Genomic DNA, 14,702 nt, shown 5'->3' on the forward strand with positions numbered 1-14,702 from the left:
ATAAATGGCCGACTGATCATCTACCCTGGAAACAGACCACCAGTCGTCCAGGGGCATAGGCGGCATACTTACTATTTGTACCTGTCTTAACGTTCGGCCATACACAACAGTCGGTCTAGTGAACAAAGGGATATTAGATATGGAATACTTAGACAAATTTGAACCAAAACAAAAATTTGATTAAAAATGGGCCGGTCATTAAAGACCAGCAGAATATTCAAAACCCCGGCCCCCTGGCCGGGTAATTACAAAGCAAACGGCACGCAGGCCGTGGAAAAAATATTTAAAGCTTAAGAAGGGGGCAGTTCAGTATCAGCAGCTGCCGCCTGGTCAGCACTCTTCTTGCTGGACTCGGCTTTAGCGGCACCCTCTTTTGATGCCTTACCCCCAAGTGGCACAAGCGCCACAACCGGCTCTTCCTCCTCCAACGCACCTTCCAATGCCTCTTCTTCAGCAGCCGCCAGGATCTGTTGATTATATGTTTCCGAACACTGGCGGTACGTTCTTTCCCATGAGGCAAAGTCGGCACTGGGGAACAGTCGTTCCCAGGTCATGCGCTGGATTTGAGCGGAGTCTTCCACCATCTCCCGGACGAGCTCTTTCTTCTCTTGCTCGGCCTTTTCCGAGAGCTCTTGGGTAAGACTCTTCTCTTGGTTCACCAGGCGTTCTTTTACGTTGGCCAAAGATTTCTCCATGGCTTCGTAAGAGTGCATTTTTTGGCGAAGAGGTTTCAGCTCGGCCTTAAGGTTTGTGACGGTCTCCTCCAGCTCATCAACCTTCTTTTGGGCCGCCTCTAACTGAGCCCGAACAGCGGCGGTAGCCTGCGCCTGATAATAAAGAAGATCAATGGTCAGTACTTCATTTTGGGCAATTTGAAACATTGCCTTATCACAGCTGGAGGCGGCCATAGCTTTTGCGGCCTTTACCTCTTTGTTTTTCCGATCAATCGGCTTGCGAAGGCTGTTGACTCGGAGCAGGGCCTAAGTACAAAGAAAAACAGGCGTCAGCTTTCAAACAAAAAAGATAACAGGCGTCCTGGAACTCAAATACTCAAAAATATGCTAAGCATACCTCAGCAAGGACCCCTGAAATCCCATCAAGGTCAAGGGTACCGGCACCCCTGACCGCCTCCCTTTCAGATGGAGGAACTACTTTAACCATGGACTTGGCTACCTCAACCAAGTCAAGCCCCTGAGGGCCGGCTGCATTAAGCGAAAAAAAAAAAAAAAAAAAAAAAAACAAGTCAGACCTAGTCAAGAAGGAAGCAAGTATGAAAGTTTTTACAAGTGATTGTCCATACTTCTAGGCGGCCCCGCCGGGGTTTTTGAAGAAGTGGCCGGCTGCTTCTCAGCTGCCACAGTTTTCCTGGAAGACCCAGGAGAGCTTGCAACAGTCGTCCTCCGGGCCTTGGGGTACCAGACTGAAAACAAAAAGAGTTAGTATATGCATAAGACAACTAAAAGAGGAAGAGTTTTCGAAGCTTACCAAGGGTGCCCCCTTGTTGGGGGAGTCGGCATAAGACTGTTTCATGAGCGAGGCCCGCAACATGGCCGCCGCAGTCTTGGATGCTGTTATTTTACTCATGGCGTCAGCTGCAAGAAATAAACAGCAAAGTTAGTAAAAATCCCAAGTAAACAAGGCGTGAAAAAAACAGAGTATTTGTCAGGCCGGCTACCTCTAGAGCACCGACTGCTGAGGCCACAGGCGGCCAAAAAAGTACTCGTCATAGAGCCACTTGAAGCTCGGGACGCAGTTTAGGGGTACTTGCTCTCGTACCCCTGAAGTAGAGTTCACCCTAGTCTCTACTTTGAAGAGTCCTCTGTCTAGGATCTCTCTTTTAGCCTTTGGGGGAACAGGCGGCATGCTGCGGCCGCCTGCGAGAAGAGGCGGATCCCTATTCCACTTGTTAAAACGTTGGTTCAGCTCCGTGTCTGAACCCTCAATGATAAGGAAGGTGTTCCGCCAATCCTTCCATTTGTTCGCCTTACCTCTCGTCATGAGGTAACCCCTATGGCTTGTTAATTGGTACCAGCCGGTACCTCCCGACTTAGGGGTCCGGCTGAGATAGTTCATGTGGGCGAAAGCCTCAAAGCTTGGCTCCACCCCGTACATTTCGCACCCGGCCACATAGCCGAGTACGTTTACCCAAGAGTTGGGGGCTAACTGCCATAACCCCAAATCATACCCATCTAAAATCCGCTGAACAGCCGGATGTAATGGGAAGCGCAGTCCAGCTTTGATGGCCGCCACATAGCAGCCAAAGCAGCCGTCATCATAGCTGGTACCAGCCGGCCAGACGACAGTGTCTTCTGGATCCGGCACGAACAGTAAAAATTCCGGGCCCATTCTGTGGTTAGCAATAAAGCTCGCCACGTTGTCTTGCATGGTTGCGATCCGGCCCCGGGGTACCATGCAGTAGTAGGGGGCGTTTTCCTCTCTGTAAGAGGCGGACGGCTCCGCCCAATTGTCCCCCTTCTCAACTGCATGAGAAAGTCTCGCCTCTTGTAGGCGGCTATGTCTTTCTTCTGAGCCAGGAGAACTGTGGCCAGAAGAGCTGGACTCGGACTCGTCCTCTGACGAGTCCGAAGAGGACGACTCCTCCCCTCTCCCAGAGGGGCCCGCCTCCTCTCCCTTAGAAGGGGCAGGAGGAAAATTAGACATGTCAACGGTAAGATAGGAAGGGACCACCTTGGCCCCTCTCTCAGAACTGTCGGCTTGGTAGTCGCCTCGTTTCAATTCTACATCTGGCGCCTGGTCAGATGTTTCACTAAGGAGCACCCTTTGGGAGGAGCCGTCTGAGTTTGATATCATAGCAGTCTGTTTCGTTCTGGCCATCACGTTCTGCATAGACACAGATACAGTCGGACTTTGTATAAAGGGCAAAGATGGGTCCAGAAAACGGCAGGCGGCACTCCTAGTCCTAGATTCAGCCGTCCCCGGTGACCGGCTGATCACTAACTTAGGTCGTGTCGTGTGCTTCCGTGGTGCCATTTCAAAAAATAAAAATAAAATTAAGAGTAAGAGAACTGAGTTACCTGAACGAGTGACGGTTGATGAAGTCCTGGAAGTCCGGTGCAGTCGGCTTGTCAGAACAGGCGGTAGGCAGAAAAGGTCCGAAATGTCGGAGCAAGTTCAGGGGTCCGAATGTTCTCGCAAAGTTCTCAAATGTGAAAATGACCGAAGTCAGCACTTCCTTATATAGGCAAGGTGAGAAGGTGAAAGGTCGCTTCCAAATTCAAAATTTGGGCGGGAAAATCTCTCGGCCGTTTGCAAGGTGACACCTGTAACAGGCCGTCGCCTGTCACCGTGCGACACCTGTCACAGGCGACACGTGACCAGTCACGTGCCACCTGTGAGGGGCAAATGATTAGGGGATTTTTATCCTCCAATCACCGTCTGACAAGTGGACCAACCAGGTTCCGCCACGTGTCCTTCACGAAGGCCAACAGGAGCTTGCCACGTGTCAATCACAGATACGTCCTCTACGGACCAATTTAGACACGCCACGTGTCCACCCATGCCAAATGGGAAAACCGGCCATCAAGGCCCAATCCAGTCTAGAGGCCCGATCAGCCCTAGGTTTACCTTAAACCTAGAGAGTGGCACGCTTCTCAAGGCTATAAATACTCAATTAATCCTCATTAATTAAGCAGTAAATCCAGGAATCAAGAAATCAAGCAGAGAAGAACAGAAATATTACGGAACACCAACAACCGGCTAATCTCGCTAACGACGCAGATTACCAACACTAAGCACTCTCACCTAGAGAGATCTTATTACTTTAATTTCCGTATTAATTACTCCTTAATCAGGTACTAACTTGACCGTTGGAGGCGGAGCTCTCAGGAGTCTCCGTTATTTTGCAGGTACAGGCGTCCGGTTCCAGTCTCGGAATTGTAACTCTCCCGCAGGACATCAGAAAACCCCGAAACAAGTATCATCGCCCTTAATAATGTATGCAGCTCATTAAAAGTCAATACGTAATGGAAAAAAAATGTAAAGAGAAGGATTTTAAAGTGAAAAATTGCTTGCTTCTGTGTATAATTTGCGAATATTTTTAGTTTTTTACTAGTGCCGTAACTTGGATTTGGAGGGATGCTGCTTGTAATTTAGATGTTAATGTTGGAAATAGGTAATGCAAATGGATGCTCGCGCCCGATCGGGCGACCTTAGCCCGATCGGGCGGAGGTGACCAAGGAAAATAGGAGAACTCTCGCGCCCGATCGGGCGGCCCTCGCCCGACCGGTGGCGGACTCGAGTTTTTGACGAGCCCGATCGGGCGGCTTCGCCTGATGGCTCGCCCGGGATGGGGTTTCTAGATCGCCCGATCGGGCGGTGTTCGCCCAATCGGGCGCGACACCAGGATAAACTTAATCTCGCGCCTGATCGGGCGGTAGCTCGCCCGATCGGGCCCGCCTTTTTCCTAGGTCGGTTTGCTTTGCGTGTTTCCTTTTTGGGGACTCATATAAATACGAGTCTTGCCTTTTCATGAGATTCATTCACTTTCTAGCCGAAAACACAAACCTACCTTTTGAGATCTGAACAGTTCTTGAGCAATTCCACTCTTCGAGTTCGGGTGCACGGATTACGGAGAGAGTTGCATTAAACTTGGGAGCGTGCGTCACTAGGAAACTTGTACCGGTGGTGGCGTATTTCGCTTCTAAGGCAGTGGATTTTGTTCCACAGCGCGACTGTGAGTTTGGGATCTTCAATCCAGGAAAGTTCTAATCTTTTTTGTTTGTTATTAATTTCAACAGTTATTTTACCAACAATTTAGAAGCGAAATATTTTGATTTATTCTGTTGATATCATGACTAGCAATTCTCAAACTCGTCTATACCTAGATCTGTCTAAGGTTGAGTCTCTTGATAGAATTAATAATAAGAGATGGTCTCAAAGGATGTTGATTGCTTTTGAACAAGTAGAAATTGATTATGTTTTGTTTAGGGATGCTCCAAAACCCATTGAGCAAACCAATACCATGATTGAAATTCCTAGTACTCCTGTTTCTGGGAATAAAGAATCTAGCTCTAGTCAAAGGATCACTACTGTTATTGCTAATGAATCTGAAATCAAGAAATTTGATCGTGATAATAAATTTGTTAGAGGTCATCTTTTGAACAGTATGAAAAACAACATATTTGATTTGTATGTTAATATGAAATCTGCTAAGGAGATGTGGGAGTCTTTAGAGAAGAAATATGGTGCTGATGATGCTTGGAAAAAGAAGTATGTGACTGGAAATTGGTTGAATTTCAAATTGGTTGATACAAAGCCTATTATGGACCAAGTCCATGTGTATGAAAACTATGTTGCTGAAATTCTTGCTCAGGGTATGAAGATGTGTGAAATCCTTCAGACTAATGTTTTGATTGAAAAATTACCTGATTTTTGGTCTGATTATAGAAATCACCTCAAGCATAAAAAGAGGGATTTAACCCTAGAAGAACTTGTGAGCCACATGAAGATTGAGGAAGCCAACATTCTTAAGGATGTTTCCTCTAAGCCAAAGAGTGTGTTAGCAATCAAGGCTAACCTTGTTGAATCTGGTGCTGACTCTGACAAGAAAGCAGGTGATAATCGTGCCAAGAAGGGGAGCTCTGAGAAGAAGGGAAATCTCCAAGCTAAGGGCAAGATTGGAAAGAAAGTCACTGTCAAGTGTTGGTCATGTGGTGAAGTGGGGCACTTTGCTTCACAATGCAAAAACAAGAAGAAGAAAAATCTGAAATCGAGTGGAGGAATCAAGGGTCATGCTCATCTGGTTGAGAATGAGGATGAAGATGTCATTGCTGCAGTTGTTTCTGAAGTCAACCTGGTTGAGAACAATAGTGAATGGATCGTGGACACTGGTGCATCTAAAAACTTCTGTGTTAACAAGGACCTATTTGTGAGTATGGAAGATGCAAAGGAAGGTGAACAAGTCTACATGGGAAATTCAAGCAGCTCTGAGTACTTGGAAAGGGTAAAGTGGTTTCGAAGCTGACTTCAGGAAAGACCTTGGCTCTTCACAATGTGATGTATGTTCCTTTTCTTCGTAGAAATTTAATTTCTGGTGCTTTGTTGAACAAAGTAGGAGTTAAGTTAGTTTTTGATGCTAATAAACTTGTGTTAACCCGTAATGGGGAGTATGTTGGAAAGGGTTACCTTAGTGGGGGCCTATTTGTTCTAGAGATTTTAATTGTTCCTTCAATGAATAAGATTTCTACTTCTGCTTATATTGTTGAGTCCTTTGAATTATGACCTAGTAGATTGGGTCATGTTGGTGCAACTAAATTGAAACAAATGAAAAATTTAAATTTGCTCCCAAATATGTCATTAGATGGATTTGAAAAATGTGAAGTATGTGCGGAGTCTAAATTCGTGAAGAAACCCTACAAATCTATCACGAAGAGAGAGACCAAACCACTTGAGCTAATTCATTCAGATTTAGCAGACTTTAAGAACTTGAAAAGTAGAGGCGGGAAACGCTACTATATCACCTTCGTTGATGATTGTTCGAGATATAGCAAGGTGTATCTTTTAAGGACGAAGGATGAAGCTGAGTCCAAGTTTCTTGTGTATAAGGTAGAGGTAGAAAATCAGTTGGAGCGGAAAATAAAGAGAGTTCGCTCAGATAGGGGTGGAGAGTATGGCTCCGATTTCCTCAAGGACTTATGTGAAAGTGAGGGAATCATTCACGAAGTATCGGCCCCGTATACTCAGCAGCAAAATGGTGTGGCAGAAAGGAAAAATAGGACCTTGAAGGAAATGATGAATGCAATGCTCCTAAGTTCCGGGTTGCCAGACAATTTTTGGGGTGAAGCGGTTCTATCAGCTAATTATGTACAGAACAGAGTAACTCACAAGAAGTTAGACAAGACTCCATATGAAACATGGAAGGGTTATGCCCCAAACTTGAATCACATGAAAGTGTGGGGGTGTCTAGCTAAGGTGGGTTATCCATCGTTCAAGCGCTCAACTATAGGTTCTAGGACCTATGATACAGTATTCATTGGCTATGCTGAGAATAGTGTCGCATACAGGTTTATGAGTCAGGAAGATCGCTCTATATCTGAATCTCGTGATGTAGAGTTCTTTGAACATGTATTTCCTTTGAAGAAAATCTTAGTTACTAACGATGTTTCTTCAGTTTCTTCATCTGCAGAGCCAGAAGATGCTTCGCCTAAGATTGAAAGTGAGATTCAACCTAGGAGAAGTAAAAGGCAAAGAGTGGAGACAAGCTTTGGACCTGATTTCCTAACAGCCTTTATAGCAGAGTGCGGAAATCTAGGTGAATTTGAAGATGATTTAGATGAGATCATGCTGTGTCTACAGGTTGTGGATGAAGATCCGAAATCGTTTGAAGAAGCTATGAGTTCAGTAGATGCAACCTTCTGGAAGGAAGCTGTAAATAGTGAGCTTGACTCAATCATGTCAAATGTTACCTGGGAGCTTGTGGACCTGCCAAAAGGGAGCAGAGATATTGAGTGCAAGTGGATTTTCAAGAGAAAAATGAGAACCGACGGCACCGTGGAAAGGTTCAAAGCTAGATTGGTGATAAGAGGATTCACTCAAAAATTTGGCCTTTATTATTTTTATACTTATTCTCCTGTGACTAAAATTGCCACTATTCGTGTTTTGTTTGCCTTAGCTTCATCTTACAAATTGATTGTGCATCAGATGGATGTTAAGACAGCTTTTCTGAATGGCGATTTGGAGGAGAAGATCTACATGGAGCAACCTCCGGGTTTTGTAGTTACTGGGATGGAGAATAAGGTGTGCAGATTAAAGAAATCCTTGTATGGCTTGAAACAAGCTCCGAAGAAATGGTATGAAAAATTTCATAAAACTGTTCTTAGTTTTGGTTTTGTTGTCAATGGTAGTGATGCATGTGTGTACTCTAAGATGTTTGGTGCGCAATGTGTGATATTATGCATGTACGTTGACGACATGCTCCTGTTTGGCACAAACATGTATGTCATAAATGAAACTAAGAAGTACTTAAATTCGAAGTTCGAGATGAAGGATTTGGGAGAGGTAGATGTGATCCTTGGTGTTAAAGTTACTAAAACCAAGAAAGGGTATTTTCTGTCTCAGTCTCATTATGTGGAGAAAATTCTGAAGAACTTTAATTGTTTTGATTTGCCTCCATTAAGAACTCCCTTCGATCCTTCTGGAACTTTGGTGAAAAATGTGGGGGACGGTGTGTCTCAAACTGAATATGCTAAGGTGCTTGGTAGTCTGATGTTTTTGATGAACTGTACTCGCCCTGATATTGCTTTTGCTGTTAGTAGACTTAGTCGCTATACTCATCGTCCTAGTGAGCAACATTGGGTTGCTTTGAGGCGTGTGCTCAGATATCTATGTGGAACCGTGTCTTGGGGATTGGATTTTGTTGGTCATCCTTTGGTTCTTGATGGGTATTGTGATGCAAATTGGGTAACGGATAGTGATGAAACAAGCTCTACAAGTGGCTATGTGTTTACCCTTAGTGGGGATGCAGTTTCATGGAAGTCTGGTAAGCAGACGTGTATAGCTAGATCAACAATGGAAGCTGAGTTCATCGCATTGGATCTTGCTACACAAGAGGCAGATTGGTTGAGAAATTTGCTTATTGATATTCCCTTGTGGGGGAAGCCGTCACCACCTGTGTCGATGCATTGTGATTCATAAGCTGCTATATGTGTTGCCAAAAACAGCGTTTACAATGGTAAGAAAAGGCACATAAGAGTCAGACACGAGTCTATGAGGCAGTTTATTGTGAATGGGGTTATTTCGTTGGACTATGTTCGAACAGAGAAAAATCTGGCAGACCCTTTTACTAAGGGATTAAGTCGTGGACTAGTGGTGGAGTCATCAACTGGTATGGGTTTAGGACCTATGTTGTAATGACTTGAAATGGTAGCTATTCTAGCTATGTGACATGATACATTGGTTTTAATAAATCTGGAACCTGTTTTGGTTTATTTGTTTCATTGGCATGAATCATGTGGATTTGTTATATATGTATCATGTGTTTGAATCTATTACTCTATAAGAGTGGTAAGTTTTACCAGCTAGATTCTGCTAGGATGAGTTTGTCTCTTAATGTCATTAGTCCAGTTGTTTTCTGAGCAGGGATAGATTGAGGTTCTTAAGAGAGTTAAGACCTTTGTCCCAGTAGTTTTTAAAACAGGATAGATAATGACACCGAAAGTTGAAGGGTTGAACTTATGTTCTTAATGTTCTAGTTCCATTGCATGTAATTCTCTGGTTTGCAAGGTGCTTAAACATGTTTAAGCCTGCAGGGAAAGACCTTTGAATTTGCTGGGAACGTGTGTGAATAACACATAGGATGAACACCTACGTGAGTACGAGAAGTGGCCTCTCTCAAGGGAAGACTGGAATATTGTTTTCCTGAAGTACTCATGAGAGCCCAAGTGTTCGCCAAGATTGGCGGAGTTGCTTAAGCTCTAAAGTCAAGGTATGTGTATTCAAGGTCCCTTCCTCGCTCCTAGGAGTTCAAATTTTAAGATACTCACTAGGGAAGTGTTGAAAACCTTGTGCACTAATGTGTTAGTTCAAACCTTTGGATACTAGAATTTAAGTACTAAGACTTTCATTTACTATTCAGATTTCATGTTGAAGATCCGCTCGCATTAGTGGGGGATTGTTGGAAATAGGTAATGCAAACGGATGCTCGCGCCCGATCGGGCGGCCCTAGCCCGATCGGGCGGAGGTGACCAAGGAAAATAGGAGAACTCTCGCGCCTGATCGGGCGGCGGACTCGAGTTTTTGACGAGCCCGATCAGGCGGCCCTCGTCCGACCGGGCGGCGGACTCGAGTTTTTGACGAGCCCGATCGGGCGGCCCTCGTCCGACCGGGCGGCGGACTCGAGTTTTTGACGAGCCCGATCGGGCGGCCCTCGCCCGACCGGGCGGCAGACTCAAGTTTTTGACGAGCCCGATCGGGCGGCTTCGCCCGATGGCTCGCCCGGGATGGGGTTTCTAGATCGCCCGACCGGGCGGTGTTCGCCCGATCGGGCACGACACCTGGTCTGGAGAAACTTAATCTCGCGCCCGATCGGGCGGCAGCTCGCCCGATTGGGCCCGCCTTTTTCCTAGGTCGGTTTGCTTTGCGTGTTTCCTTTTCGGGGACTCATATAAATACGAGTCTTGCCTTTTCATGAGATTCATTCACTTTCTAGCCGAAAACACAAACCTACCTTTTGAGATCTGAACAGTTCTTGAGCAATTCCACTCTTCGAGTTCGGGTGCACGGATTACGGAGAGAGTTGCGTTAAACTTGGGGGGCGTGCGTCACTAGGAAACTTGTACCAGTGGTGGCGTATTTCGCTTCTAAGGCAGTGGATTTTGTCCACGGCGCGACTGTGATTTTGGGATCTTCGATCCAGGAAAGTTCTAATCTTTTTTGTTTGTTATTGATTTCAACAGTTATTTTACCAACAGTTAATGTAGAAGCCTATGAATTTTCTTTTTGCCCAGATTGTGAAAAGTCGGTATCTGTTATATGATCTTCTACTGACTCAAGTAGCCAATCTTTGTGCTTACGCTAACTTAGATGATGACCGAAATCTGTTTTTATCTACGCATTACTGTCTATATGTTTAGGGATAAACAATACATGGTGAAGCCATCTAGTTATTAAACTTATATTCTATTAGTCATGGAGACTAACACTTTGTTTGGATAGAAAGAAATGGAAGGAAAAGAAGAGAAGAGAAATGGAGGGGGATAAAATCTCTTGTTTGGGTAAAAGATTGGGGGAAGGAAGGGGAAGGAGAGGGATGGATCCATTTTCCCTCACTCTATAATAACCATAATCTCTCCAAAATTGGAGAGATTTGGAAGGAAAATGGAGCTCACCTCCCCCTCCCTTTCTTTTCCCTTCCCTTCCACCATTTTTCCTCCCCTTCGTTTCCTTCCTTCTTTGCTATCTAAACAAAGCGTATAAATCTGAGAGATGGTAAAAAAAAAAAAAAAAAAAAAAAAGCAATCTAATTTCAGGGGGTTCAGTCATTAGTCTCATTACACACGTGACATGGTCGCATTAATTAGCTGGTGTCTTCATCAATGAATCAGGTAAAGACTAAGGCAATACACTTAAAGCATTAGCTCAAGCAGATGATCACAATTGGACAAACTGTATAATAGCTCATTGTTGGCTTACTGCGTATAGACAATTCAACTCTTACAAAACTTAGATTGCGGTGCAAACAGCAGACTAACCTTCTTACTAAAAAAAATTGCAGGGACTTGAAGATCTAGAAATGCAGCTGGTGATATCTTTTTTTTTTTTTTTTTTTTTTTTTTTTTGAAAAACGGATGCTGGTGATATCTCAGACAAGGATGCAAGATCAAGGAACGAATGTCTATATAAGACCATCATTTTGCTTTCCCCTACCATGGTCTGTAGTAAATTGTCCTAGAACAAAAACTTAGACTTCTGCACTCTATGGATGAATGTATAAAATATAATATAATTACTGTTGTCCCTCATACAAGACTTCTTGCTGTAGTTCGTACTACTTTCACTTCATATATCGTAGCTTGTTTTCCAAAATTAACAAAATAATAATAATAATAATAATAATAATAATAACTAAGACTGGGTGTAGGACTCACACGACGATGTGCAAAAGTTGTATCATGGTAAAGGCTATACATACAATTGTTGTATGTGGTCTTTACATACAACTTTAATTTGTCTTATTTTTATTGGTTAGAATAATGGGTTTATGTTCCATTAAATTCAATTTTATATTTGTCTCCTAATTTTCTCAACTCTTGATAATGTTTCAAATTTCTAATAGTATTGTATGTGTATCAGCTCTCGTTGTATTGTTGAACCGTATTTTTTTAAGTGTTACACTTTCTATTTCCGGCCATGTTTTTTTAAGTGTTATACTTCCTTTTTTGGCAAAAAACTACATTAAAAGATTATATCTCTCTGTGTCTAAAAAATAAATATTATATTTATTTCATGGTACCCATCCAAACCCACCAATACCTTTTTTATTATATCGTTTCTCTTACATTCATTACTTTTCAATAAACTATTAACCCCATTGTAGAAACCCACTTGTGTCTCCCCACAACCAAACCCGGTGATGAGTACCTTTCGCGTCGAATCATAATCGAATGAAGTGAAAGTGTGGAAAGTTTAGTGTTGCGGATAGTTTTAATTTCTTTTCTCTTCTCTCTGTTTTTGAAAACTTATTTTAAGAAAACAGTCAATCCAGTTTGGTTGGTCCATGATATGGGTCCAATAGTAGTGTAGTTGGATGGGGCTTGATAAGAGTTTTCCAACGATATATTATAAGCCCAAGTCCGATGAATATTGAGGAAGTTATGGCCAAATTACTGAACTGGGCCCGGTTTGAGCCTTATATGCGGCCCAATGATCTAGGGGAGGGCCTAATACGGATTTATCATTCCTAATGCAATTAGGAATGGTTTTAGTTTTCTAGATTCTTCTAGAAGGTTCTTTTCATTCCTAATTCAATTAGCATTGATAAATTGACTTTCGTTGACTTTTTAGAGTTTTAATTAGAATCAAAGAACATTTTCTGAGGGAAATACGATTTTATCCTCCTGTACGGCAATTTTTATCTGATTTTAAGAAAATGCGTGAATTTCTGAATTAGCGCTAACGCCAGCTGTAGCGCCTGGCGCTACGCTTGGCGCCTGGCGCTAATGTTGGCGTCTGGCGCCAATAGCCAGTGTTGGTGCTAATCAGGTTTTATTTGCGTCAGAACTCTGTTTCGATATTTTATCCTTTTGGCTGATTTTCTCTATAAATAGTCTTCTAAAAACTCCGTTTTCATTCATCAATTCTCATCAATTCTTATCCTTTCTAATTCTTTCTTCTCACCAACTCTCATCAAGATTTTCTTGATTATTTTCTCTCTCTCTTTTTTAAACTAGCTTTTTCACAAATACAAAATTCCGCATTTACAAGACTTAGATACACCTAGCCATATTTGAAGTTGCCTTCGCCCTAGACGTGAAATGTTTAATTTCTAAGGGTTTGGTCCCAAATCTCTATTTAAAGTATTTGATTTAATTGTTTATTATTTTCCTTGAATTACTAACGCGTGTATTTTGTTATTAGAAAGAGGTACGAGGCATCCAAGTAAGTATTTTAATGGTTTTTATTGATGTTATGATATAGAATTCATGTTTAGGTTGTTATTATGATATTCCTAGTATCATGTTTAGGGTAACTTTAATATTAAGTATGATTGTTATGATGCCTTTTATGTTCTTCCTAATATTTATGATTGTTAGTATCATGTTAGGGTTAAAGATTTGATTTTTATTGTTTAGTGACATGCTAGGATTTGTTATTAATCTTGTTAGTATCATGTGTAGGATCTTGCTATTATTATGCTTTAACATGATTCATGATTATTTTTTTAATTGTTTTAATTATGATTATCATTGTTATAATTGTTATGATTTATGATTATTATTATTATGTTGCTTGATTTTTATTTTTATCGCTTGATCACACCTTTTATGCACGTTTAAAGGGAATTGATACTTATAATCACGCTTAATAGATAGTTAATAATCTTGTTTAGGGTTAATTTGATTATAATTCAAGTGATCGCCAATAATAGATTTATTTGTGCATTAATATTCAACCAACATAGATAAACAGGTTTAGGGTTAAACCTATTGATTGCATGTTAGCCAGAAAGCGCACATGAATACGATCTGAATAAAGTAGAGGCCTATTATTATGGCAGGTTCAATCTCTTTTAGGTTGGATTTGTACCTTCATCCCCGAACCCTATTTGGTTCAAGACCTTATGGAGTTGACGATCTCTTGGATTGTTAAGGGGTGTAACCTTCACCTCGTGAACGGTTTACAAGTTCCTAAAAAACTTGTTGACGACTCTTTTGCTCTATCTTCTTTACCTTTGGACGCCACCGTACTTTAGTGTATGATCACAGTGGGGTTCAAGTTAGGAGATTAACGCTTGAAATATTCCCTACACCCATTATCTTTCTTTTACAATTTTTTAATGGAAATTTTGTGTAGAACTCCTCTAAAGATAAGGTCATTTGTGAACAACTACCCATTTTTGTTATTTGCTTAGAACTACCCGCAAGTTTGGAAAAGTTTGGGTAGCACTATCCACTTACGTTTTTTGTCCAATTAAAACGTTATTTTGGCCTAATTTTTCACTTTTTTCAATTACAATATCCAATTGATGCTAAAATAAGCAAAAACCCCAATTCAATTAAACCCCAAACCTTAGAAATCAAAATCCCCAAATAATACGTAGCTCATGAACCCTAAAATGAATTCTAATTAAAACCCTAATTAGGTTAATTAAGGTAAATTAAAACCTTTATACAAATTGGGAGAGTTAATTGGGTGCAAAAGTGAAAAAAGTGGGATCCGATAACGTCTTAATTGGACGAAAAATGTTAATGGGTAGTGCTACCCAAACGTTTTCAAACTTATGGGTAGTTCTAAACAAATAAAAAAAATGGGTAGTTGTTCACAAATGACCCTATCTTACGTGGATGTCATTATGACTGGGGTGTCAGTATTAGGGTAGTTCTACACAGAATTTCCTTTTTTAATACTCCAATTACCCCACTTACCTCTTATTTTATTTAAATCAATTAAATTGTTTAAAACTATATGTCGGTCAAAGTGTAACACTTAAAAAAAACGGAGGGAGTACATTGAATACTAGGTTGTTG

This window comes from Chenopodium quinoa, unplaced genomic scaffold (assembly GCF_001683475.1).
Source record: "Chenopodium quinoa cultivar QQ74 unplaced genomic scaffold, ASM168347v1, whole genome shotgun sequence".
Classification (NCBI taxonomy): domain Eukaryota; kingdom Viridiplantae; phylum Streptophyta; class Magnoliopsida; order Caryophyllales; family Amaranthaceae; genus Chenopodium; species Chenopodium quinoa.